General features: G+C 42.2%; 1 long non-coding RNA gene across 2 annotated transcripts; it reads left to right on the top strand.

Annotated features, from left to right (window-relative positions):
- The first annotated feature begins 4,229 nt into the window (after positions 1 to 4,229).
- Positions 4,230 to 27,485, top strand: LOC125124331 (uncharacterized). Of its 2 annotated transcripts, none has more exons than XR_007134267.1 (4): positions 4,230 to 4,416; positions 5,194 to 5,343; positions 9,469 to 9,627; positions 26,177 to 27,485. It is a non-coding gene; the product is annotated as an uncharacterized LOC125124331 (long non-coding RNA). The 2 variants fall into 2 exon arrangements; XR_007134266.1 differs by lacking the exon at positions 26,177 to 27,485 and adding an exon at positions 25,552 to 26,162.

Consider the following 27,485-nt stretch of genomic DNA (forward strand, 5'->3'; position numbering starts at 1 on the left):
ATCAGAAAAAAATACCAGGCATGTTAGGACAGCCATTGCCAATAATAGATTGTCGCCTATTTTGTGAGGATCCTACTAATTTAAGAGTCAGAGGAAACCATACTCGCAAGTTGTTTTGTGACATCTCAGTGTCTCTTCCAAGGACTGACTGCCTGGGGGAGCAGAGGGAGGAGGCGGATGCTTTTCATTCAAGGATATGTTGTGATTGATCAAAGTGGGTCAGAGCACAGGTCGTCCTGCAGTTCTGGGTTGAGGGAGACATGGCTCTGTGCTTTTGCAGCTGTGTGACTTTGGGCAAATTGTTTAGCCTTGCTTAGTGTCCTTGTTATAGAGTAGAAATGGCACTATGATGTCATGATGTTGCTCATTTATTCATTCAAGTACTAAGATGCCAGGCACTGCCGTAGGTACTAGGGGTCCAGCAGTGATCAAAACAAATAGCCCTGCCCTCAGGAAATTTGTATTCTCTTGAGAGGACCCACACACAAGAAAGGAAATAAATAAATACACTGCTTAATATCTGAAAGTGTTAAGTGCTATAAGAAATAATAAAGTAGGAAAGGGTTGTTATAATATGTAAATGAAAGAATTAATGTATGTAAAATGCTTAGCAGAGTGCTGGGCATATACCAATAGCAAAAATTTTTGCTGTTATTAATTCAGCTACCAGGCAGGCACTTCTTATAATCAAAGAGTTTCATGTACCCCTCAGAATAGCAGTGTCCTCACACACACCTTGGCATGCAGTTTTACTATCCATGGCTGTTGTATCTCCAATGAAAGTTTAATATTGTCCTGTTTTTACTCATTGTAAACATCCAGGAAAAGTATTTAGAACAAAAGATAAATTATCCTTAATTTCACCACTCAGAAGGAAGCGATGTTGGGAGTTCCCATCGTGACTCAGCAGAAACAAATCTGACTAGTATCCATGAGGATGCAGGTGCAATCCCTGGCCTCGCTCAGTAGGTTAAGGTCTGGCATTGCCATGAGCTATAGCGTAGGTCACAGACACAGCTCAGATCTGGTACTGCTATGGTATTGGCGTAGCCCAGTGCCTACAGCTCCGATTTGACACCTAGCCTGGGAACCTCCATATGCCTCAGGTGCAGCCCTAAAAAGACAAAAAAGAAAAAGAAGAAGAAAGAAGTGGTGTTAACCTTTGGTGTGTGTCCTCTCAGGCTCTCCTTTTTTTCCTTCGGATGCACGTGCGCATATGCACGTGTGTGCGCACTTGCTTTACAAATGTAAATGAATTCACTGTTACATAATCTGCTTTTCTTACCTAGAGCTGTGTCATGAACGTCTTCACACATCAACAAAGAGATTCAGCAGGATGATGGCCATGGAGGCCAGAATCCATTAAGCAGCATGTAACAACTCACCTGCCATAGGCCAGAGACTATAAAATTCCTCAAGGCAAACATAGGCAGAGCACTCTTTAACATAAATCACAGCAACATCTTGTTTGGTCCACCTCCTAGAATAATGAAAATGAAAACCAAAAACAAACCAATGGGACCTAATTAAACTCAAAATCTTTTGCACAGCAAAGGAAACCATTTTTTAAAAAAATGAAAAGACAACCCACAGAATGGGAGAAAATCTTTGCAAATGATGCAACAGACAAGCGCCTGATCTCCAAAATACACAAACATCTCATACAACTCAACAACAACAAAAACAACCCAATCAAAAATGGGCAGAAGACTTAATAGACATTTCTCCAAAGAAGACATATGGATGGCCAACAGGCACATGAAAAAAATGTTCAACATCACTAACTATTAGAGAAATGCAAATCAAAACTACAATGAGGTACCACCTCACACCAGTCAGAAAGGCCATCATTAACAAGTCAACAAGTAACAAAGGCTAGAGAGAGTGTGGAGAAAAGGGAACCCTCCCACACTGTGGGTAGGAATGTAAACTGGTACCACCACTATGGAAAACAGTATGGAGATTCCTCAGAAAACAAAATATAGAATCACCATATGATCCAGCAATCCCACTCCTGGGCATATATCCTGACAAAACTTTCCTTGAAAAAGACACATGCACCAGCATGTTCACTGCAGCACTATTCATAATAGCCAAGACTTGGAAACAACCTAAATGTCCATATTAAAAAGATGTGGTACATACATACAATGGAATACAATTCCCAGCCATAAAAAGGACAAAATAGTGTCATTTGTAGCAACATGGCTGGAACTAGAGATTCTCATACCAAGTAAGTTAGAAGGAGAAAGACAAATACTATATGGTATCACTTCTGTATGGAATCTAAAATATGGCACAAATGATTCTGTCTGTAAAGCAGAAACAGATCACGGACATGGAGTGCAGACTTGTGGTTGCCAGCAGAGAGAGGGGAAGAAGTGGGATGGACAGGCAGTTTGGAGTTGGTAGATGCAAACTATTACATTTAGACTGTATAAGCAATGGGGTCCTACTGTACAACACAGAAAACTATGTCCAGTCTCTTGGGTGTAGAGCATGATGGAAGATAATACAAGAAAAAGAATGTATATTTTTGTGTGAGTGGGTCACTGGGCTGTATAGCATAAATTGACAACACTATAGATCAAGTATACTCTAAAAAAAAAAAAAAAAAAAGATTCCTATCACTATTTTAATGCCCAAATGCAGTCCACTGGAAAAATGGATCTTAGACTACTCAACCAGTTCATGATTCAGTTCTCTTTCAAGTTTTAGTTTCTATAAAAATGCTTTGGTTTTAAAGACACCAACTCCACTATTTGGCCTACAGTTTTTCTTGAATTTGTCATGGGAAAGTCTGTATTGTTTCCATATTTACTGTGACCTTGAACCAGCTTTTATAAATCCAGTTGGGAAGACTGAATGAAACACCTTCAAGGTGAAAGCTTGGTGCCCAGTTATATTTGGGTCAATTCACTATATTATTTTTAATATATTCCATTTAAATATATTTCTTTAACATCTGCCATGTCAAGATACCATACTGATTCCTGCTGGGAACCAAGATGAGTAAGACACCATCCCTACCTTTGGAGAGGCCAGGACAGAAGCACAGGCATCTAATCGGCATATAGGCTGGTGTATCATGGGGTTACAAAGCCGGGAGAGAACATTCTGTTTGTTGTGACCAAATAGTGTTACTTTTACGTCACTAGCGTGTCGCATGAGCAAGACTCCGGAGATCGAGTCATAGGAGACATTTTATTTTTGTCTCCTTGTGCCCTTTTAAGCTTATTTGGTGGAAGGAAGCTCTACATGAAAATGCAGGCAGAGGAACTTGAAAGGGCTTAGAAGAAACGTCTAGGCTGAGACCTGATGGCTGCACAGGAGTTGGCCAGATTGCGTTGGGTTATGAAGACAGGAGGAGGGAAGAGAAGCGTGTTCCTGATGTAGAGTAAAGCTGAGCAGGTGAGAAATAGCCTGATGCCCCAGAGTCAGCTTGGGGCTTGGAGACAGGAGTGGCTTTTCGGGTGACTCTAGGGCATGGCTCTGGAGGGCTCCTGTGGTAGGGGAGATTTTCTCTGAATACCCCAGGTTTTAGGGCCTCATACAAGTTGGGCTGTATATAAATATGGCTGAAAGTGAAGTCTGAAAATTATGCTTTTTTCTGTTTTTAAAAAAGTTTTATTGAAGTAGAGTTGATTTACAATATTGTGATCATTTCTGCTGTACAACAAAGTGATCCCGCCATACATGCACACACATCCATTCTCCTTCAGATTCTCTCCCCACATAGATTATCACGGAATATTGGGTAGCATTCTCTGTGCTATACAGTAGGTCCCCATTCCATACACCTCAGGGTGCATTTGCCAATCCCAACCCCCCTCGTCCATCCCTCCCCACCCTCATCCTCTTTGGTAAACCTCAGTCTGCTTTCAAAGTGTGTGAGTTTGTTTCTGTTCTGCCAATAAGAACGTGTGTATCCTTTTTTTAGATTCCACATATAAGCGACATCATAAGATGTTTGTCCTTCACTGTCGGACGAATTTCACTTCGTATGACAATCTCTACGTCCATCCATGTTGCTGCAAATGGCATCATTTCATTATTTTTATAGCGGAGTAATCTGCACATATGTACCTCATCTTCTTTATCCATTCCTCTGTCACTGGACCTTTAGGTTGCTTCCATGTCTTGGCTATTGTAAATAGCCCTGCAGTAAACACAGGGCTGCATGCATCTTCTGAAAATCATATAGGTTTTTTTTGTTCTTCTTTAGCACAATTTCCCTTCTCACCATTCAGAACCATTACGTGTCAACTTCCTACATCTCTGCACTGGAAAATTTGTGGGCTGTCTCCAAACAGCCCTTGGATTGTAAGTCAGACGGAGAAAAATGTTCGGGTCCCTCAAGCAGAAGCTCTAAATGGAGTCTGTTTGTCACCAGGTTTTCTCAATGAGTAAATGGAGGTGAGTAAAGAATTGAAGCCTCAGGGTCAAGAATTATTATCCAGACAGGGTGAATAAACTTGAGTTTTTCAAAACGCAAGCTATTTCAAAGGTCGTTTTCTTAAGAGAAGGTGTTGATCAATAGTATTTTTCAGGAAATCAACACTGTGGAGATGTAATTTATACTGCTTTTTACTTTTGCCTTCTTTCAGTGAATTAAACCATAACCAAGCTTATTTCTTGATTTGCATTTCTTCTTAATTATTCCGAGCTAAATTCTACCCTGCAGAGCTCCAGAAAAATGGATAAAATATGCATTTAAGTGTTGAACAGCAGCGGCAGACACCTACACACCAAATCCTGGCTGTGTGGGACGCTGCCATTTTCCCCAAGTCATTTCAGGTCAGAAACACCTCTGCTCCCAAAGAATAGCATTTATGGGCCCCCACACAAGGTCTCTGTGTGCACCATATAATGTGAGAATTAGGGAGCAGTACATTGTCCTCACCCTCCCAAGAATAAGTTCGATGCTACTTTTTTTGCCCATAGAGGCATGGAAATGAGTCTCCAATTACTCAGCCTATGAAATACCTCGATGGGGCTTGAAGTTCAAAATCAGAAAATGATTTTTGCTTTATTCCAATTCAATTAGAGCTTTCTTTAAAAAAATAAAAACCTTAATACATATCACTGTGGAACTTTTGGAAACTATGGAAAATGATGACTAAAATAAACACAACTCCACAGACCTAGTTGGTATGTTCTTTGATTTTGGCCTTTTGTCTTCCTCAAATGCAGAGGCAATACCTAGAGCTGTCACAGGCATCCTGCAGCCTTGAGGATGAAATTCACATGCCGAGCATGAAGGAGCCTGAAGATGGGAGCCTGGAGCCCCAACGACATTGTTGAGACAGTATTCCAGTTCTCTGGCACCTTCCTCTCTACTTTGTAAGTCTTGAGTTCATTAAACCTCTATCCCTTTAAGCCATTAAAATAGCTTTCATTTGAAGTATAACATACATTCAGAAAAATGCATCACAAGTTTATAGCATGATGCATTTTTCAAAGCTGATGTATGTGAAGATGTGTATTTTTTTATTTTTATTTTTTTTTTATCTTTTTGCCTTTGCTAGGGCCACTTCCCGTGGCATATGGAGATTCCCAGGCTAGGGGTCTAATCAGAGCTGTAGCCACTGGCCTACACCAGAGCCACAGCAACGCCAGATCCGAGCCGCGTCTGCGGCCTACACCACAGCTCATGGCAACGCCGGATTCTTAACCCACTGAGCAAGGCCAGGGATCGAACCCACAACCTCATGGTTCCTAGTCAGATTCGTTAACCACTGAGCCACGACGGGAACTCCAAGACACATATGTTATTAATACACATGTAGACATGTAATAAATGTATATCAAGAAAAAGAACATTACGAGAAGTGATTCCCAATCACTCCCATTCCTTAAGTAAACCATATATGCAAATAATCATAAATTAGTCTTTTCAACTTCATGTGAATGGAATCCCAATATTTTTTTCTTTGCTTTTGGCTTCTTCTGTTCACCATTATATTTCTGAGATTTATCCACGCTGCTGTGCATAGCATTATTTGTTCCTTCTCTTTGCTCTACAGTGGTGTAACTTATAAATACACTGGAATTTGTTTATTCATTCTGCTGTTGGTGGACCTTGAGTTGTTTCCAGTTGGGGGCTATTACCGTTAGTACTGCTATGAGCAGTTTTGTACCTCTTTTAGTGAATGTGTGTACACTTTCTGTTGCGTACATACTTAGGAACAGAATTGCTGAGTTGTAGTGTGCTGGTGTTCAGCTTTCGTAGATACTGGCAAAACGCTTCCACAGTTGAGTTCTAACCAGCACTATGTGAAAGTTTCAGTTACTTCCTATCTTTCTGATACTTGGTATTGTCTATTTCGCTTTAACCATTCTGTTGGATATATATTAGTACCTCACTGTGGCTTAAATGTGCGATTCCCTGATAGTTATAGAAGTTGAATACCTTTGCATATATTTACTGATTTATCAGCCGTTTAAATTTCTGTTCAAATATTTTGCCCATTTTCTCTTATATTATCTGTCTGTCTTTTGCTCGTGTGTCTGTATATATTCTGAATATGAATTCTCTGTTGGATATACATTTTGTAAACAGCTTCCCCCCTCATTTTGTAGCTTAATTTTTCACTCTCTTAATGGTTTTTGATAAACGAAAGTTTTTTATTTTAGTAAAATTCAATTTATCTTTTGTTCTTTATGGTTAGTTTTTGTGTTCCATTTAAAAAAGCTTTGCCTACCCTAACTCTATGGTCATGGAGATATTTTCTTAAGTTTCTTTTTAAAAGTTTTGTTTTGTTTTAGCTTTCACATTTATGTTACATATGAACATATGTATATAGATGTATATGTACACACATATACATATGTATATGTATATAATTGATCTGTTGATATCTGTGTGTATGCATATATATATATTTGATTTTTCATATATGGCATAAGGTAGAATTCAAAATGCAGTTTTCCCCTCATGGAAAAAAGCTGATCCAGTTCCATTCATGAAGGATCATTCTTTCTCTAATGTACTGCATTGTCACCTTGTCACAAATGCTTAAGCCATTTCAAATTGTTTTGTGTTGATACCAGCAGCCAGAGAATCCCATCTGAGGTATGTGTATGTGTAGTGGTGTGTATACACATATTTTCCTCCATGTCCTTAAGGATTCATTAAGAATATAGTTTTTATTTTTATTTTATTTTCTTTTTTTGGATGCAAAAGAAAAACTTTTTTATTTTAGTTATTTTGTCCAATCCATTACCTGTTAATGTGTACACGTGTTCTAAAAAACATTTTGGCCAATTTTCTATTTTCTTTTGCAAAAAGGAATATAGTTTTTAGTATGTGCTAAATATTCCATTATAATGATATAGCACCATCTATTTAACCAAAACTGATGATGGACATTTGTTTCCAACTTTTGGTTATAAATTATCCGAAAATGAGAATCCTTGTCTTAAATAGTTGTACATACATTTCATTATTTTCTCTCAGTAAGTTCCTAGAAATGGAATTATGGGTTAAAAATGCCGAATCAACACAGAGTTAAACACAACCGGAAAAAAAAAAACATATGGAGAATGTGGTTTTAAATTATCATAATCATGCAGTTGAGAAGCTGATGATACCAACTTTAAAAATACAAATATATTTATGTAATTTAACTTTTTTCTGATATACTTCACTGAATATATATATATGTGTGTATATATATATATATATATATTTTTTCTTTTTGGCTGTTTACCTTCCTAATGACACAAGAATCCAGCAAACTGGAAATTACTTGACCTAAATGTGAGATTGGCTGTCTGGGGATACAATTTAAAAATCTCGACATGAAAGCCTGCCTGTTAATTTCAAGTCCTTAAAGCTGAGTATGCTGGCAGTGGAAGCAGGTGGTTCTTCCCTTCAACGCAGTATTCCTGCTTTCTCGTTTAGTCCATAGAGTCCCTTTTCCCTTTTTTTTGCCGTTGCTCTTTTGTTTTCTTTCATAGGCTACAGAGGATCCAGGAATGAAATGCAGATGATACGATGTTTTGGAGCGCCCTAGGACTGGATCAGTGGGGCTGGGGGATGGACGTCGGAAACTGCTAATAAATACTCTCGCATGCCATTTTTCATGTACCGTGTTTATAGCCAAGGAAGGAAAGGAGAGGTGGAGGAGAGAAGCAGCAGTGTCAGGGGAGGTGGCTCTCCCACTCTAAAGGGGTTATGAAAGCCTCAGAAAGACTGCAGAGTAACTGTAATCGCCTGTCCTCAGCCAGAGCAAGCTGAGCCAGGTGGCACCGAGGCTATTTCTGCGGTTTCAGGAAAGAGACCCTTCTGAGTCCGGGCGGGCAGGGCTCTCAGTTGCCATGGTGATGCAGGGTTTAGTGGGAGGGCTCTAATTTACCTGCACCAAGGCGGGGATGTATTCTTTGGAGCAAAGTCAGACCTGTAGCCCTTAAGGGGTCCCGACCTTCAGGAATAGCCTGGTGCCTGTCAACATGACCTTACTTGAGAATAGGGCCTTTGCGGATGTTATCAACTGGAATAGGGTGGGCCCTAAATTCAGTGAGTAGAGAGCGACATTGAGAGATTGGGATCTTCACTCATAGTGCAGATGCCCACGTGAAGACGTGGGCAGGGGTTGGAGGGTCGCATCTGTAAGTCAAGGAATGCCAAGGATTGCTGGCAGCCAGCCACCTCCAGGTGCTCAGAAGAGCCAAAGAGACCTTCTCTAGGGCCTTAGGAAGGAGCATGGCCCTGTAGACATCCTGATGGCAGACATTTGGCCTCCAGCCTATGAGAGAAGGAATTTCTATTGTTTTAAGTTGCCCTTTGTGTGGGAATTTGTTAGGGCAGCCCTGGGACCCTCATCCACAGGCTCTAGGGCTTAGAGCATCCCTGCTGTGGTGAGTGACCCAGGAGATCTGAGCAAATACATAGGTGGGGCAAAGACAGAACTGTATTTATGTAACTACAGAATGGCTCTAACCTATAGCATTCTGTTACAGCTGGACCTACCCCAGTCCCATACGAGGATTCAGGGGTGCTGCAACCTTGCCAGGCACATTACGTAGATCTGGGTGGACTTTAAGGGTTTTTTGTTTTGTTTTGTTTTGTTTGCTATTTTAGGGCAACACCCATGGCAAATGGAAATTCCCAGGCTAGGCATTGAATCGGAGCCACAGCTGCCGTCCTACACCACAGCCACAGCAAAATGGGATCTGATTCACATCTGTGACCTACACCACAGCACATGCAATGCCGAATCCTTAACCTACTGAGCAAGGCCAGGGATTGAACCCACGTCCTCATGGATCCTAGTCAGCTTCATTAACCACTGAGCCACGAAGGGAACTCTTAGGTGGACTTTAAGTTTTAAAAAATTATGGTAAAAATCACATAACATGGATTTACAGTCTTAACCCTTTTGAAGCATGTGGTTTAGAGATAAGTATATAGAAGGTATATAGTCATCTCCCCCTTATCTGAGGTTTCGTTCTCTGTAATTTCAGTCACCCAAGGTCAATTGCAGCCTGAAAATATTAAATGGAAAATTTCAGAAATAAACAATTCATCAATTTTTAAATCATATGCTGTTCTGCATTGTATGATGAAATCTCATGCTGTCTGGCTCCATCCCTCCTGTGACAACGATCAGAACGACTGTCAAGGTAACAATTACTTTACCTAATATCACACCAAAGCACAAGAGTAGTGATGCTGGCTATGCAGATATTCTTTTACTTAGTGCTGTATGTGGGAGGCTCGGACTGTATCCCCCTCGGATAAGGGGGGCTACTGTATTCACATTGTTGTGGTACCTGAACTTTTTTTAGAGTAAGAAGATAGGCTTTTTTTCCTCCTAATTTGTATGTCTTTTATTTTTTTCTTGCCCCATTTCACTAACCAGAACCTCCAATGATATACTTTTAAGAAGTGATTATGGAGTTCCCATTGTGGCACAGCAGAAATGAATCTGACTAGTATCCATGAGGACACAGGTTCAATCCCTGGCCTCACTCAGTGGGTTAAGGATCCAGTGTTGCCATGAGCTGTGGTGTAGGTCATAGACGTGGCTTGGATCCCAAGTTGCTGTGGCTGTGGCATAGGCTGGCAGCTACAGCTCTGATTCGACCCCTAGCCTGGGAACTTCCATATGCCACAGACGCAGCCTTAAAAAGGCAAAAAAAAAAAAAAAAGTGATCGACCTACAATTATTTTCATTCTTTATTCCCTAAATACTAATTACAGCCCAAGTCTTAGTGATGGTTTGCTCTCTCAATGGTACAAAATTTACATTAAGTCAAGCAGGTTAATATGAGCTTCTGGATTTTGAAATTACAATGAGGTCATCTCTTAGTAACTAAGCTTAAAGCGACTGTCATGCTTCATTTGAAATTGTTTGTTAAATTGGCTTTGGTCAATCAATGCTAGGTTTAAAAAATGAGAGAATGTGTGAGATGGTCTTGCTCCATTATGATAAATGTTGTGACCACTCGAGGATATTTCTGTGGACAACAGGATGTAGAATTCAGTCAGTCTGGCACCATGCCCACTGCTTTCCAGAATAAGGAGAAAATTAACAGTCAGATGAGAAGAGGCTTTGTGGAGGCTGTGTCATCCGAGCTGACCTTGAGGATCAAGTCCAGTGTTGTCACAGGCAACCCTGGGTTAGTCATTACAGAAAGTGCATAGGAGAGCACCGGGTCAGAGGTGAAAAGCACAGCAGGCACTCCTGAGGAAGGTAATATAGAAGCCACCCCAAAGCCATGGGCAGGGAGTGGCGTGTCTGCAAATTTATCCCAAGCTTAATCCCAGTCTGTGTACGGAGCCTCCTCAACCAAGACAGGTGTATGTGGGCTGACAGGGAGGTTCTCCTTGGTTCCCTGGCTTTAATCCGGCTCAGCATTCTGAGTCTGAACTTTTGGGAAGGACTGGCTCAGGCTGAAGAAGGGGCATATACCAATTCTTCCCAACTGCTGAGCCCCCTGAACCGATGACTTTGAGTTCTTGACACTGGGGATCCTCAAGTGGGAGCCTGCAGGAAGTGGGGAGCATGGACACAGCTCTCCCCCTCCTCCACCCTCCCCTCTGTTAGGACGCATTCATTCATAGATGGTGCTCATCTCCTGGTGTGGCACTGGCGGGTAAGACAGTAATTACCCATGTAGATTGCGGTCTGGCTGGACTGATGTCCTATGTAGTCAGTTGCCCCAGGGAGAGGCCAAGATAGTCAGGTCAGGCATCTTCTCATTACCCAGAAGACATCCACACTATTGGCCCAGTTTTCCTTCTTTTGATGTCATGGTGGCAGATGAGAACTAGTTGGTTCCATTGCAAGAAGATAAAAAAGAAATAAAATAAAAATTCCCTGTTTCTTCAATCAGGATAGTGCCTCAACAACAAAACCCCAGAATGCTCCACAGCTTATGAACCAAAAGCTTACTTCTTCCTTTTGCTATATGTCCATTGTGAGTTGGCTGTGGCTCTGCCCCACCTTATCTGGAACCCAGACTGAAGCAGGAGGCCCCCCACATTGTTATCTCCTGCGGGGGATGAGTTCAGTGAACCACCTGGAAGCTCTTAAAATTTCTGCTTGGATGTCATCTAAGGCTCTTCTGCACCAATTCCAATGGCCAAAGTCAGTCTCATGGCCAAGTCCACTGTCAGTGGTACAGGAAAAGGATAATCCTCCCCCAAGAAGTAGTATGGAATAATTGTGGAAAATAATACAATATACCGCAGCTGGTCACCAAGGGCGTTATTTCTCAGTTTTATTGTAAAATTACCGCCTTAATTTATACATACTGATGGGACCTTTATTTGCCGTCTTTTGAAACAGTCAGAGAATCTGAGTGGCAAGTACCACTGCCCAAGTGGGTTGAAGGTCTTTCAGGTGGGGTGAGAAATTGAGCAGATGTCAAGTGCAGTATGTGATTTAAGTTAGAGGAACAAGGTAGGAGGAAAGCTTGGGGAAGATGGTGGAGCCTGTGTGTGGAGGTCCTTAGGCTGTAGGGGGTTAAAATTATTCTTTAGGCAGTGAAATTCCATGGAAGATTTTTTAGAGTGTTGGGATGCATCGTCTTCCAAGAAAGACCCTGAAGGCATTATTAAGGATTCACTGAAGGCCAGGTACAAGTTAGAAACCATTACTAGGAGAGTAATGATGATTTTAGAGCTCTTTGGGGCAAAAGGAGATAGGGGTAGATAAACTCCAGAATTTGATTTTGGTTTCAGACATATGCCTTTCAAAGATTTGCCTTTGAAATTTTTTTTTTTTTTTTTTGCCTTTGAAATATTATAGCTGGATGATTCTGGGGAAGTTCCTCTGCCTCCTTAAACCTCAGTTTCCTCCTCCATGTGTAATGGGGATGGTAATAAGAGTATTACCTTCCACGGTTGATTTCTGGGACTAAATAAAGTACCTTGTAAAATGTTTGGCAAAAAGCAGTGCACCTAGAAAGCCCCTAAGTGTGGAAAAGTAGAGACTTTAAAATCAATAGAGTTTGGTAATTGCATCTGAACAGTGATGCTTTGAAGGAAGATCAAAGTTTCAACGTCTTGCAGTTTTCAGAGTACAGTTCTTTTGCCTCTTTGGGTAAGTTTATTATTCCTATGTATTTTATTCTTTTGGATATGATGGTAAATGCATTGTTTTCTTCATTTCCCTCTCTGATACTTTGTTGTCAGTGTATAGGAATACAAGAGATTTCTGGGTATTAATTTTGTATCCTACAACTTTACTAAATTCATTGATGAGTTTTAACAGTTTTCTGGTAATGTCTTTAGGATTTTCTAGGTATAGTATCATATCATCTGTAAACAGTGACAGTTTTACTTTTTCTTTTCTAATTTGGATTCTTTTTATTTCCTTTTCTTCTCTGGTTGCTGTGGCCAGAGCCTATACTGTTGAATAACAGTAGTGAGAGTGGACATCCTTGTCCACAGCCAACTCACAATGGATATATAACATCCTTGTCGTATTCCTAATCTTAGCAGAAATTCTTTCAACTTTTCACTGTTATCTTTGTCATATATGGCCTTGCACGGGTACAAATTTCCAAGACTGAACCAGGAAGAAATCAAAACTCTGTATGGACCATTCACAAGTACTGAAATTGAAAATGTGATTTAAAAACTTCCAACAAACAAAAGTCCAGGACCGGATGGCTTCAGAAGTGAATTCTATCAAACATTTAGAGAAGAGTTAACACCTATTCTACTGAAACTCTTCCCAAAAAATTGCAAAGGAAGGAGCACTCCCAAGCTTGTTCTATGAGGCCACCCTCACCCCCATGCCAAAACCAGACAAAGGCTCCACCAAAAAAGAAATGTACAGGTTAATAACTCTAACGAACATAGATGCAAAAATCCTCAACAAAATATTAGAAAACTGAACCCAACAATATATTAAAAGGATCATACACCATGATCAAGTGGCATTTATTCTAGGGATTAAAATATTCTTCAATATCTATAAATCAATCAGTGTGATATACCACATTAACAAAGTGAAGAATAAAAACCATATGGTCATCTCAATAGATGCAGAAGAAATTTTTACAAAATTCAAATACCCATTTTTGATGAAAACTCTCCAGAAAGTGGGCATGGAAGGAACCTACCTCAACATAATGAAGAAGATGCATTTTTACCAAGTTCCCAGGTGATTCTGTTGCTGAGCAGACCGCACTTCAAGAACCCAAGAACTGCTGCCTTCGGCTGTTAGTGGGCTCCAAGAGGAAGCACACCTTGTTTGTGCACTGGGGCCCAAGAGATCCTTTGCAGAAGAGGCCTTCACTTTCTGTTTTCCTTGCTCACAAGCTTCCCTCATCAGTGAGGACTACTTCTTTCCAAAGCTGCTGAGGAAAGAAATCTCTGGTGTTGTATTTCCAAGCATACAATGTCCTGGAGAGGGTTTGGAACCAAGCAATGGGGGCACCACAGTCAAAAAAAAGTTTGGCAGGAGCCAAGGTATGTGGAGGAGCAAAGGGCTCAGGGCTGCTCCTCCAGAGATGACATCCAGGTCACAGGCTTGGTGTGTGTTTGAGAAACAAAAAGCCAGCGGCCTCTTGATGGCTGGCATGTGAGATATAAGGAAGGGGAGGGACTGGGGGAAGCACTTCAGAGAGTGGTGACCTCGTCATGATACAAACAAATTGATTAGAAGAAGATTTTAATTTTTTTATACCAAATGCTCTTCAGGAAAAATGAACATGATTCTGTGGCTCAGGGACAGACAGAAAGACCAATGGGATGGATTTGAGTGTCCAGATTGACCCAACATGTATGGAAACTTGAAATACCATAGAAGTAGCACTGATGTCAGTGTGGAAAGGATACCTATTCAATAAGTGATACTGTGACACTTAGCGATCTATTTGAAGATAAATTAGACACTACACATTTCTTATTTATATTTTCTACAAGCAAGAAACATAGCCTATATAACCATGGTACAACTACCAAAGTCATAAAATTAGTGTTGACATATTACTATCATCTAATTCTCAGACCTCCATTCAAGTTTCATTAATTGTCCCAAAATATCCTTTATGGCAAAAGTGTACAGTTCTGAATCACACATTGCATTTAGTTCTGTCTCTTCAATTTTCATCAATCTGGAACAATTCCTCAGTCTTTTCTTGACTTTCATAATTTTGACTCTTGTGGAAATGATGGGCAAGTTATTTTGTAGAATATCCCTCAGTTTGGATTTCCTAGATGTCGCCTTATGATTGGATTCAGGATAGGTTTTTTTGGTAGGAATATAACAGAAGTGACCCTGTATTCTTCCTCATGTATAAGATGTTAGGCAGTTAAAATAAATTCTGTAAAAATACCTACCAAATGATTATTCCATTTACATAATGTTCAAAAAAATCTACAAAAGGAAATAATATAGGGAAGAGGGAGGGTAATGTAACTGGGAAGAAATTTATAGGCACTTCATCTGTTACTTTATTCTTTATGCTTTACACATCAATTGCAAATCTTCTTTTTGTTTGCATGAAATATTTCATAATGTTTGAGAAAAACATTTCAGAGCCTCATTTTTCTGATCTTACTGTGGGCTCATGGAAATGTCTCCTGGTCTTTGAGCGAGCATTTGGAAACATTTCCTAACTCACACTGATGGTGCAGAGTGGTAGTCTTTATGTATACCTGTTGCCCAGCATAATTATCTAGATGCTTTCAAAACCATTCTAGTTTGGAAGATGAATCATATTAAGTTCTATCTACATGGATATGACACCTTCATTTTCAAGAGTTCAGAACACTTAAAGAACTATTTCCTCCTCTTAGATCTTATCCATTTTATAGATGATGGGAAAATATCCTTGAAAGAATCAGTGATTGAACTTGGCCCTGCCCTTGGCTGGTGCCAAAGCTGAAACAGGGAAAGGGTCTGGAGAGGATGGGTCACAGGAGCAGCGGTTATGTTTCTACAGGCAAATCCATGTGGAAAGCCAAATTATTATTGGAAGATTGCTTGGAAAGCACAATTAGATCAAGTGGAGTTAGCTGGAGTTAATGCTATCCAAGGTGAATTTCACAAGTTCATCAAGCCCCATAGAGTCTTACCTCTCTAACCTGAGAATTCTTGATTTTTCTCTGTTTTTTCCACATCCAAAAACTTCAAATAATTACTTAGCGGGGTTTTTTGTCCCATTGTTTCAATTCCTAATGTGCTTTCTTGGGCACGTATATATGCTTGGCACTTGAGTAGGTGCAATAGAGAGGAGCTTCTCTTTTCCTTACTGTTATTATCATTATCACTACTATTGTCATAGTCATTTTCACACACACACTCTGGTCCCCAGCATCCTCATTAAATATGCAAAACCATCCACTCTAGTTTTGACCCCAGCAACTAAACCAGGTTAATGTCTTTAATAAATGTACAATGACTCCTAGATTCCATATTGTCTAGGGTAGTACATGTACTGAGTTATCTCACTGTGGTTTTAAATGGCATTTCCTTATAATGTTGTACACTTTCTGGGACATAATGGAAAATTCAGGTATTATTTTTTTTTATAAATATAATTTAAATTCTTTCTCCCTAAGTATATAACTAAACACTTTTTCACCCTGATCCTTTTTCAAGGTTCTTGCTCATTCACCTGTCATTGAGAGACCACTCTGTGGTTTGCCTTGATCAGAATTGCTGTTTAGGGCATTCCCGTCGTGGCGCAGTGGTTAACGAATCTGACTAGGAACCATGAGGTTGCGGGTTCGATCCCTGCCCTTGCTCAGCGGGTTAACGATCCGGCATTGCCGTGAGCTGTGGTGTTAGTCGCAGAAGCGGCTCGGATTCCGCTTTGCTGTGGCTCTGGTGTAGGCTGGCATCTATAGCTCCGATTGGACCCCTAGCCTGGGAACCTCCATATGCCATGGGAGCGGCCCAAGAAATGGCAAAAAGACAAAAAAAAAAAAGAATTGCTGTTTAGTAACCTGAAAAGACTTCTGAAATCTGGAGGTTTCACAAGTGTTTCTTACTCTACATGTAATTTTTCAAAAGTTTTTTTTTTCTTTTTTTTTATTACTCAATGAATTTATTACATTTGTAGTTGTACAATGATCATCACAATCCAATTTTATAGGATTTAACTAAGAATGTTCCCTAGACACTTTACTGTGGTTCCTTTTCCATTGAACAGAAAATTTATTTATCCCTATCATTTGTTTTTGTTCTTAAACTAGCGTTCTATTCATGACAACATTTTCCAATCTCCAACCAAATCCCTAAAAATACAGTTTTTATGAATGGGGGGTGTGTGTATGTGATAATGTCAAAAGTTTGGGAAAAATGCAGATTATGAACTCAGCAACATCAGGCTTATATCCTTACCTCCATGCTGGATGAAACCAATCAAATTGGTTCTAGTTTCAGCCAAATTCCACTCTAAGTGATGTTATGACTTGAAGTCATAACTCCTTTCGGCTCTCTCACAGCATTTTCAGCATTTTGGAAGAAAAGGAAGGGAGGCTGACAGGCCAAGTTGTTAAATGTTAAATCAAAAGCTGAAAAGTTGAATGCAAAATAATTCGAACTCCAAATGAGAGAGTTCAGGAGGGACATCTCAGAATGAAAGGGAAAAAAAATGTCAAACCAGCAGTAATTGAAGGAAAAGTCAAATGGAGGATGAAGTCTCCCTTCTCAGAAGAAAGGGCTACTGGGTCTCGACTGCCTCCCCCACTCTTCCTTTTTTAAATTAAGGATGAGGAAGGTGACAAACTCTAGAGAAGATAGATGAAGGGAGAGCAGAAGACACTCTGGCTGAGCAAGTGCTGCTGGGGCGGAGGGTGAGAGGCCCCACCCTGTGCTTAAAAGGATCTGAGAACTGGGTGAAGAGGTGCCAGCAGCAGGAATGTGAATTCAGGAGGGTGACCTTACAGAAATAGAAGAAAATGACCTCTCTCTGACATCTAGGGGGAAAAGATGAGGATGTTAACTAGTTAAGAAAAAAATCATTGCATATCAGAGAGTGAAAGGACTTCAGAGGTCATGGAAACCAAACCCCACCTTGTACAGGTGTGCCAACAGCTGAGAAGAATGAGCCATCAGGGTCCAAACTGGTTCCCCACAACATAATATGTTTGCATTTGAACTAATAAAAAAATAATGCCCCCCAATCTTCAGAGAGGTTATATGCTCCTAGAAGATACACTCTTTTTACCTTGGGGTGTTTTGTAACACAGCACGATCCTACCCTGGATTGAGAAGCAGCAGATTAACTAACTTGCCTCAGAGCCACAGCTAGTTTCATGAGATGATTTAAAAATTTTATTTTTGAAGTTCCTGCTGTGGTGCAGGGGGTTAACGGTCTAGCTTGCCTCTGCGGAGGAGCTGGTTTGATCCCTAATCTGGTGCAGTGGGTGAAGGATCTGGCGTTGCTGCTGCTGTGGCGGCACAGGTCACAGCTCTGGCTCAGATTTGATCCCCGGCCTGGGAACTTCTGTATGCCATGGGTGTGGCTGAAAAAGAGAAAACAGTTATTTTTAAGTATTTGCAAAGAAGTGGCATCATTGTATTTGGTGCTTAAGCCATAGTTCCGTGGTTTTATTTCAATACCTAAGTAGGGTATTGGAGCAGTGCTGTGGCTCCTGTTCAGTGCTGACCACCTGGTGGCCAAGTGGGTCAGGGCCAAGGATCAGGGCTTCAATCCTGCCATCCTCATGCCCTTGTTGGGGCCTGGCCTGGGCTGCTAGGATAGCCTCCAATCAGCCTCTCTGCTTCCTGGCTTGCGCCTCCCAGTTCATCTTCTGTGCCAGCACTCAGAGTGACTTATTGAAGATGCAAATCTCATCTTATGCCTCTTGGGAGCCACTCACAGGCCACAGGTTGGATTCTTAACTCTTTAACCTCCAGGGCCTGCCCTCCCTCCTCCCCTCATTGGTGGTGCCCCTCCCAACACTGCACACTCGAGCTTTTATTACTCTTAGAGTGCATCAGGCCAGCTTAGGTGGCTGTGACTTTGCCAGTAATTGTCCTCTGCCTAGGATGTCCTTCGCCCCTTCCTCTTCGGCCTGGACAAAGTCTACTCATTGCTCAAGACTCAGAGCAACGCTTTCCTTACACTCAGTGCAAGTGGACCATTCCTCTGATAGTGGCCTCCTCTTTCCGGGACGTACATTGATCATAACACCTATGCTATTTTAGTGTCCTTGCTTGTGTAGGTTAGAGAAAGCAGCTGTTTGCAACCTTTAAAGTGCCCAGTGCACAAACACATCATCTAAAAAGTTGCCTTGAAATGCAGAAATGTCTTGCCCTCACCTTCAGAGATTCTGACTCTAATTCAAGGGGTGATCAGAGGGGTTCATGAGCATCTCTGAGCCGAAGGAGAGCCTCTTCTAAATCTTGCTGTCTTCACCTGCCCGAAGGCGCTGTTTTTTCAAGGGCAGAGGACACTGCTGATTTGCTCCGCCTGCTTCTCCCCGATCATTGACTCATAAGAGTATCAGCTGGAGAGATCTCAACGCCCTCTTCCTCCCCTCCCACTCTCTTGGGGGTGAAACATGCGCAACTCATTTATATTCCCGCAAGTAGGTGAGAATAACATTCTGGGCCATCACCATTCAATAATGGAAGCTTTGTACAGAGTAGTGACAGGTGAGAGGAATGATTTCATTTTTCACTTTGACAATTGGGTGAAGCAGATTCCTGGCAGTTCTGCAAAGGTTTTATGCCCACATAGTTACCCAAGGGATCTGCTTAGCAACCAAGTGATGCTGCAAGGCGAGGAAAAGCAGATTGTTCTCTCAGTGGCATCTTGTAACTGAGATGCTGAGGCACAAAGAGGAGAGACGGGGCAACTCTGACCTAGGCGTGTCCTCTGGTCTCCAGAGAGGCCCATCTCGAGTGGCCTGGTCGCTCTCCCCTCCCCAGACTTCACTTTGGGGTAGCATCATTCCCCAGGGGGCTTAGCTATACTTGAATGTGTTTCTTTTTGTGATGATATTACCTGATTACAAAATTCAACCTCATTTGTTGGAGGTTTTCAGAGGATTCAAGATAGCACTTCTCTTCCCTGCTTGGGTTTTGAACTGAGAAATAGGACAAAAAATAGGTGCTTGGCAAACCAAATATGACCGGTTCACTGACAAAGTTGATATGAGAGAATGGGGTTTGTATCTGCAGGCAACTGGGTTACCTAGTATCGAATCCCAGAGCTGAACCGAATATCCCTCAAATGACAGCACCTCCTACCTTCCCCCCATGAACTGGGGCTATCAAGAGGGTGCGCTCTGGGTGGGTAGGGGGGCTCCCTGAAGGAAGAGGGTTGATAAGGACTGGGCAAGTCTAGTGGCTTTTCTAAACCCACCAATCTGGTGACTCCTCTGACCTCTGTGGATGGAGGGAGACAGGGACCAGGAGAAATCACCAAGGTTCTTGCAGGAAACATTTGACAAGGGTCCAGGCATTCCTGTAATCCAGTTATGTTCACTGTTAAAGATTTGGAAAATACAAAAAATAAAGTGTAAAGGTAAAATAACAATCAGTAGTAATCCCAGAGATATACTGTATGTCTTCTATTCCTTTTTTTTTTTTTTTTTTTGTCTTTCTGTCTTTTTAGGGCCGCACCCATGGCATATGGAGGTTCCCAGGCTAGGGGTCCTATCGGAGCTGTTGCTGCTGGCCTACACCACAGCCACAGCCATAGCCACAGCAATGCGAGATCCAAGTCATGTCTGCCACCTACACCACAGCTCATGGTAATGCCGGATCCTTAACCCACTGAGCAAGGCCAGAGATCAAACCCGCAACCTCATGGTTCCTAGTCGGATTCGTTTCCGCTGCTGCTTGATATATGTCTAATGTCCTATTATTATTTCTTCCTAAAAGACTTTTGTTAAGCCTTTGGTGCCTCGTTCAGTTGTTAGTATCTTAGAAATGAGGAAATGTGGCAAATTTCAGTTGTTTTTCAAAGATAGGGATTATGCTAGGGCATCTGCCTGTCTCAATAGGTAGTGAAAATCTGATGTATAATGACTGCGAAATAGTTCATCATCTGCATGAGCTAAAATGTATTTAAATAAGCTCTACCCCTTGGCATTTAAGTTGTGGGTTTTTATGGTTTGCTTTCTTTTGTTTTGTTTTTTATGATTACAGATAATGCTGTGATAAACTTCCTTGTACCTAAGTCTTTGCTCCAACTATGATTTTTCACCTCTTAAGGGTTGGTCCTGAAGTTCCTGTCGTGGCGCAGTGGTTAACGAATCCGACTAGGAACCATGAGGTTGAGGGTTTGATCCCTGGCCTCGCTCAGTGGGTTAAGGATCCGGCGTTGCCATGAGCTATGGTGTAGGTCGAAGATACGGCTCGGATCCTGCGTTCCTGTGGCTGTGGTGTAGGCCGGCAGCTGCAGCTCCGATTGGACTCCTAGCCTGGGAACCTCCATATGCTGTGGGAGTGGCCCAAGAAATGGCAAAAAGACGAAAAATAAATAAATAAAAATAAAAATAAAGAGTTGGTCCTCAAACTCGGGATATTGACTTTTTTTAGATGTTGGTTTCCGGTGACCATATTGTCCTTCAAAAGGGTTATCTAACTTAGCCTCCATCAGCACTGCCTGGAAGTGTTCCTCTTCCTCTATAGTCAGTAGCACTGAGTATCACAGGTCGCTGTTATCAGGTGGATGGTTTTCCAGAATTTGAAGGTGGTCCATCCCCCATGCCTATCCCGTCATTCTTTGTCCTCTCCTTCTTGCTCCCTCCCTCCCAGTCCAGCCCAGAGTCTCCTGGTAGAAGGAGAACAAGCACAGAGGATGAGGCCAAGCACATGCAGGCTCCCTGTTGCCACAGATCTTTGCTGCCACACCCCACATAGTATGTGACAGCTTAGGCTCACTGATGCGGGAGAGAGCACCTCTGAATGGCCTCAGGCCAAAGCAGGCAGAGGTGGACCCCCAGCTCCTTTCCTCTCTGTCCACATTGCCAGCTCCCATGGCAGGGGTAGCACCATGGCCAAGAACTGTCCAGGGAGCTGGCAGGTGAGTCCCTTCCCGATGCCTAGAGCATGCTGCTTGAAGCTTCTCCTTGCACCTCCTCCTCTCCTCTCACTCCCCCACAGCCCAGGATTGGAGGAAGCTTGAGCTTCCCCTAGAGGCTGAGAACTGATGTGGATGTCTCCATCCAGCCATCCCAGAGGTAGCAGGGGAAGCCTGTGGCCTGGGTTCCTTGCATGCAACACACCTGAATGAGCATCCACTGCCAGAAGGGTGGTATTAAGTACTATAGGAAAGACAAGGTATTATTTCTGTCAAGAGCTTTTTACGGCATCAGTTCCATCGGTTCCCATCCCACCCCAACCCATCTGCTTGCTCCTTGGCTACAGGCAGGAGACCTCAGGGTACAGAACTACAGGAAGAAGCAGATTGGACTGTGGAGAATGCAAACCTGGCATGTTTCCTAGGGAAAAAAGAAAACTTTTTCAGCTCTTGGTTCCCAAGAGAATAATGTACCCAAACAAAGTGGATCCTATGAACATTCCTGTGGGATGATTGTGACCCAGGTTAAGTCAAGAATTCCGTGACCTAAAGCTGGGCCTAAATATGCCCCAATCACACTGTATTCTTTACCTGATTCTCCACTGGGGTACAGATTCTTTTATTTGTTACTCAAAGAGAACTCTGGGCTTTAGGTCAAGCTTTTTTTTTAAATAGCTTTATTGAAGTATAGTTATGTACAATGTCGTGTTAATTTCTGCTATCATTTCTGTCTATGTGATTCAGTTATACATATACATGTAGCCGTTCTTCTTCAGATTCTTTTCCCATAAAGGTTGTCACAGAATATTGAGTAGAGTTCCCTGTGCTACACAGCAGGTCCTCATCATAGATCAAGTTTTTTATAGTGGCATTCGGTTGGGCTTTTCCAGCTAAGACGGCTCAGCAGAGCTGGCAGGCCAAGCTCCTCCAAGCTATGACAGTTGGTTTAGATGGTCTCTGGAATTACGGGGCTCCCAGGGGCTTTCTGAATCATGTAGTCTGCACTGGGGTAGCTCACCAGAAACAGAGCCAATGGAGCCTTCTCAAGGGAGACCAACAGGTACGGATGGTGGCTGCTGACGGGAGAGAAGGCCAGCCTCTGTCAGGAAAGACATGAGGAAGATACCTTTCCCCAAACAGGCTGGAGCACAGAGCACTGGAGTACCCAGTAGTGGGGCGGACCCCCTCTTGGGGAAGCAGCCCTTAGGGGGCTCCTCCAAAGGGATTCAGAGAAGATTTGGAGGCAAATGGCAGAGTGTCAGTATCTCATCAATCCAGTGGGGCTCTGAGAGTTGAACCAGGCATCCTAGCCATACTAATCACAATTCTGCTCAGAATGGCATCCTCTTCCCTGAGGCACAGCAGAGTGGGGATGCTCAGAGTCAGACACACAGATTTTTCCCAGACCCCGAAGATCCTCAGAGCACAGAAAAGAAATGAAAGTCCAGGGGATTGTTTTTCCCAAGGCTCCATCTGTTCAATGACATTTACTGCCTGGAGCTTTAACTCTTAGATCTCTCCAGCCAGCTGAGGAGAGGGTCTTTGTCCGACAACCTTTAACTGGGGTGGTAACTGTTAAAAGAAGATGGGGGGCCTGCTGGGACAGCAGGAGGGAAGGTGACCACCCCAAGGGGCGTTTCCCTCTGTTAACACTGGTGCAACATCTCTGCTGGCCATTTGGAAGACAAATCATGGAAACTTTTACATATAAGATATATATAATAATATAAATATATGTGAGCAGAAGGGTTATTACCTTTCTGAAGACTTAGTTTCAAAAATAAAAGAAGACTAAAATACTAAAATGGGCTTAAACTCAAACATTTGGAACACAGAACATTAACTTAAAATAAGTTTAAAAATAAGCACTTTGAAATTTCAGCCTAAACAAAAGAAGAAAAATAACTCAAATAAATTAGGTTTAAAAATGAGAGAAATAAAAGTCTTCAAGGTCAAAAAATTAAATTTAAGAAAGTTTGTGTGTAGGAAATCGGAAAAAAAGGTATAATTCTAATAAAAGATTATAAAGTTTTTTTTTTTTCATAAAAGAAGCTACAACTGGATGAGATTTAAAATAAAACAGAACAAAGGGTGGGGAAAAAATGTAATTGTAATGTATTCATGTAAGGATAACTTGATCCCCTTGCTGTACAGTGGTAAAATTAAATAAATAAATAAATAAATAAAATAAAACAAATGGCTGAACTCTAATCAGGGATTAAAAGCATAAAAAACAAAGTAATACATGATTTAAGATAAAACCCAAAAACCATGAGGTGAGAAACTAAAAACATTTTAGTATGAAATTAACAATAATAAGGAATTTGTAAGCACTGCATAAAATAATATATATGTAGGATAAAGTGAAAATGAAGAGTTTTATAATTTAGAGTTGGGCCAAAGACAAAGGGGGTGAAGAGGAAAGAGGTCCAGCCATTTCTATGGACACAGTTCCAGAGGCTTCTCTTTTTTATTTCTTCCTTTCTCAGTTCCTTTTTTTTTTGTATTTTTTTATTAAAGTATATTTGATTTACAATGTTTCTTCAATTTCTGTTGTACAGTAAAGGGACCCAATCACACACAGTTCCTTGTGCTATACAATAGGGCTCTATTGCCCATCCATCCCAAATGTAACTGTTTACACCCCCAAACCCCCAACTGCCCATCCATGCCACTCCCATCCCTCTCCCCCAAGGAAACCACAGTCTGCTCTCCTTGGCCATGATTGTTTCTGTTTTGTAGATAGGATCATCTGTGCCATATTTTAGATTCCACAAGTAAGTAATATCATATAGTATTTGTCTTTTTCTTTCTGGATTACTTCACTTCGTGTGAGAGTCTCTAGTTCCATCTGTGTTGCTGCAAATGACATTAGTTTGTCTTTTTATGGCTTAGTAGTATTCCATTGTGTATATGTAGCATATCTTCTTAATCCATTCATCTGTCATTGGACATTTAGGTTGTTTCCATGTCTTAGCTATTCTGAACAGTGCTGTGATGAACATAGGGTGAATGTACCATTTTGAATGACTGTTTTGTCCAGATATGTGCCCAGGAGTGGAATTGTTGGATCATATGCTAGTTCGTTTTCTGAGGTACCTCTGTACTCTTTTCCATAGTGGCTGCACCAATTTACATTCCCACCAACAGTGAAGGAGGGTACCCTTTTCTCCATACCCTCTCCAGCATTTGTTATTTGTGGACTTGTTAGTGATGCCACTCTGACTGGTGTGAGGTGGTACCTCATTGTAGTTTTGATTTGCATTTCACTAATAATTAGTGATGTTGAGCATTTTTTATGTGACTGTTGGCCATCTGTATGTCTTCTTTGGAGAAATGTCTCTTTAGGTCTTCTGCCCATTTTTCAATTGGGTTGTTTTGTTGTTGTTGTTGAGTTGTGTGAGTTGTTTGTATATGTTGGAGATTAGGCCCTTGACTGTTGCATTGTTTGCAAAGATTGTCTCCCAATCTATGGGTTGTCTTCATTTTTCTTAATGGTTTCCTTTGCTGTGCAAAAGCTTTTGAGTTTAAGCTTTTGCTTCTCCCCGGAAGTGGCCTCCACTTCAAGGGGAGCCATTTATTTTGAGGGGGGAAGAACCAGGTGGCAGGAAGTCAAGGGTTCTTTTTTCCCTCCTTGTCCTGGATATCTTGCACCCACAGGCTCTGCTTGGTCTGCCCCTAACAGTGTTTCTCCTTGCTCCTTAGTTCACCCTTCCTATAGGAGGGGCCCTGAAGGAAAGGAATTCTCCAGAGTCACTGCCGCCATGATGAAGATTGACAGCCCTCGCTTTTTTTTTTTTTTGTCTTTTTGCCATTTCTTGGGCTGCTCCTTCGACACATGGAGGTTCCCAGGTTAGGGGTCCAATCGGAGCTGTAGCCACCGGCCTCCAGAGCCACAGCAACGCGGGATCCGAGCCACATCTGCAACCTACACCACAGTTCATGGCAACGCCGGATCCTTAACCCACTGAGCAAGGCCAGGGATCAAACCTGAAACCTCATGGTTCCTAGTTGGAGTCGTTAACCACTGAGCCACGATGGGAACTCCCTGATAGCCCTCGCTCTTGCTTCAGCTCCCAGCCCTGTTTTCTACTCTCACAGGAAAAGAAGACATGGAAATGCATGAAAAGAAAATCCGGTATGGATCGAGGGTAAAAGGTCTTGAACTGGGAACAGTTCACTAGCATCTCCTTTTGATGTCTTCTGCATCAGAACATAAATACCAGTGGTGAGAAGTTCATCTTCTGTAAAGGTGCTAAAACTGCCCGACATGCAATTATACATTCTTACTGTATTGGCTCAAAATGGTGCAGAATAAAGTGCAACCTAAAGCGAAACCAAAAATAGTTCCTTGGTTTCCTTTGCCAAATTTCCTTGAAAAATGTAAATGTGTGAGAGTTTAAAATTAGGGAATCAGCTAACAAGTATTTGTTGAGGATGCTGTGTTTGGAGGCCTGCAAGCAATGCAATGAAGCCAGACCTCCTGGGCTCTCACAGTGCCTGATTTAGGTGCTGCACCCAACTGTCCATCAGGCTGAGAGCCATCTTTGCCTCTCCGGGGTCTCTTCTTGGCCCACTACTAAGATACTCAGTGTTTTCTTTTCTTTTTTTTTCTCTTTCTCTCTGAAAAGATGTTATTGCTGCAAACAAGTGAGCATTTTATAAAAGTGCTGTGCTCTGTTTTACTTCCTTCACTGGCTTTCTTCTGCCTTTGATCCTACTGCAGGTCGGACTGCACCACCTGAGCATGTAGGATCCTCCGGTGAGAGCTTGGATCAGGTTGTAAAATTCACTTCAGACTTTCATGTGTCTGTTTATCGTTGTACAACTGGGTTTCTCCAAGCCTGCTGATAACAGAGAAGTCCTCGGAATCATAATAACCCAGTAACAACTTAATAACTGCACCTCCAAGGCCTCCATGTGTCGGGGAGTCGGGTGCCTGCGGCAGCTCACACCTTCCCACCTAAGTCCTTATGTTCTCCTCCTGCCCTTCTTCTCCATCTGCTTGGGAATCCACTGGGGCCTGTGGGTCACCATCACCACGGAGTCCCATGGCAGTGGCAGGTGGGAATCAAGGAGCAGTCTACACACCCCCAAGCCCTCCAAGAGACTTACGAAGAAGGAGGGCAAAAGAATGGCACCTTGTGTGTGTTTGCGTCTGGATGGTAGACCCCTGCTGTGCTTCCTTCCCTCAAGAACACAGTTGCAGGTGCCAAGCATCAGAGCCTAGAGCTGCAAAGCAGTATTTGGTTTCCAGGAGACCTTATCTAATAGGGCCCTGGCGTGGTCCATGTAGAACTACAGAGAACACCGTACCTGGAGTTACCTTTATTACCTGCCCTCAGAAATAGCTTCTGAACCCTTTTCCCAGTTTCTCCTCAGAGTCCCTTTCTCCACAAGACTTGGACCCAGAACCGTGGAGGTGGCTCCAGGACTGAAAATGTGACATTGACACCATGTTCTCCTCCAAGAGGAATGGGAGCCCTCTCCCCATTGTTCTCAGTAAAAGTTCTCCTCCTGTAGGTCATCTCCTAGCAGGCCGTCCCTCCACTCTGTCAGACATGACCCTGAGGGCTGGGTCCCACCTCAGCCTCAATCTGGGATCCCTGCTCCCAGCCACAAATGAACCCGTAACCATCAGCCAGGCATTTGTCTACCCTGGACCTCTTGGTTCTTCATCTGTACAATGTGACACACCCTTTCCATGTCAGTTAGGAGACTTAGAAGACACCATCAATGACCAAGAACTTTAAAAGAGCTTTGTCCTGAGTCAGAGAAAACCAGGAGTCAAGGGCATTTTTTTTTTTTTCTTTTAGCCCAGCATGGCAGACTGGCAGGATGGGTTGGCTTCCTTCCCCTAATTCAACCTAGCTGGCCTAGCTGAGTCTTGTTAAAGAACAGATTACCCTTATATGATTTATTTATAAAGTTTTTTAGTATCTTGCCAAGCGACTTTATCAAGTGTCACCATATTGGGGTTGAGGGGACAACGGTGCCTGGGAAAGGTAGGTGAGTATATGGGGAGAAAGAGAGTG

Source organism: Phacochoerus africanus, chromosome 4, assembly GCF_016906955.1.
Source record: "Phacochoerus africanus isolate WHEZ1 chromosome 4, ROS_Pafr_v1, whole genome shotgun sequence".
Taxonomy (NCBI): domain Eukaryota; kingdom Metazoa; phylum Chordata; class Mammalia; order Artiodactyla; family Suidae; genus Phacochoerus; species Phacochoerus africanus.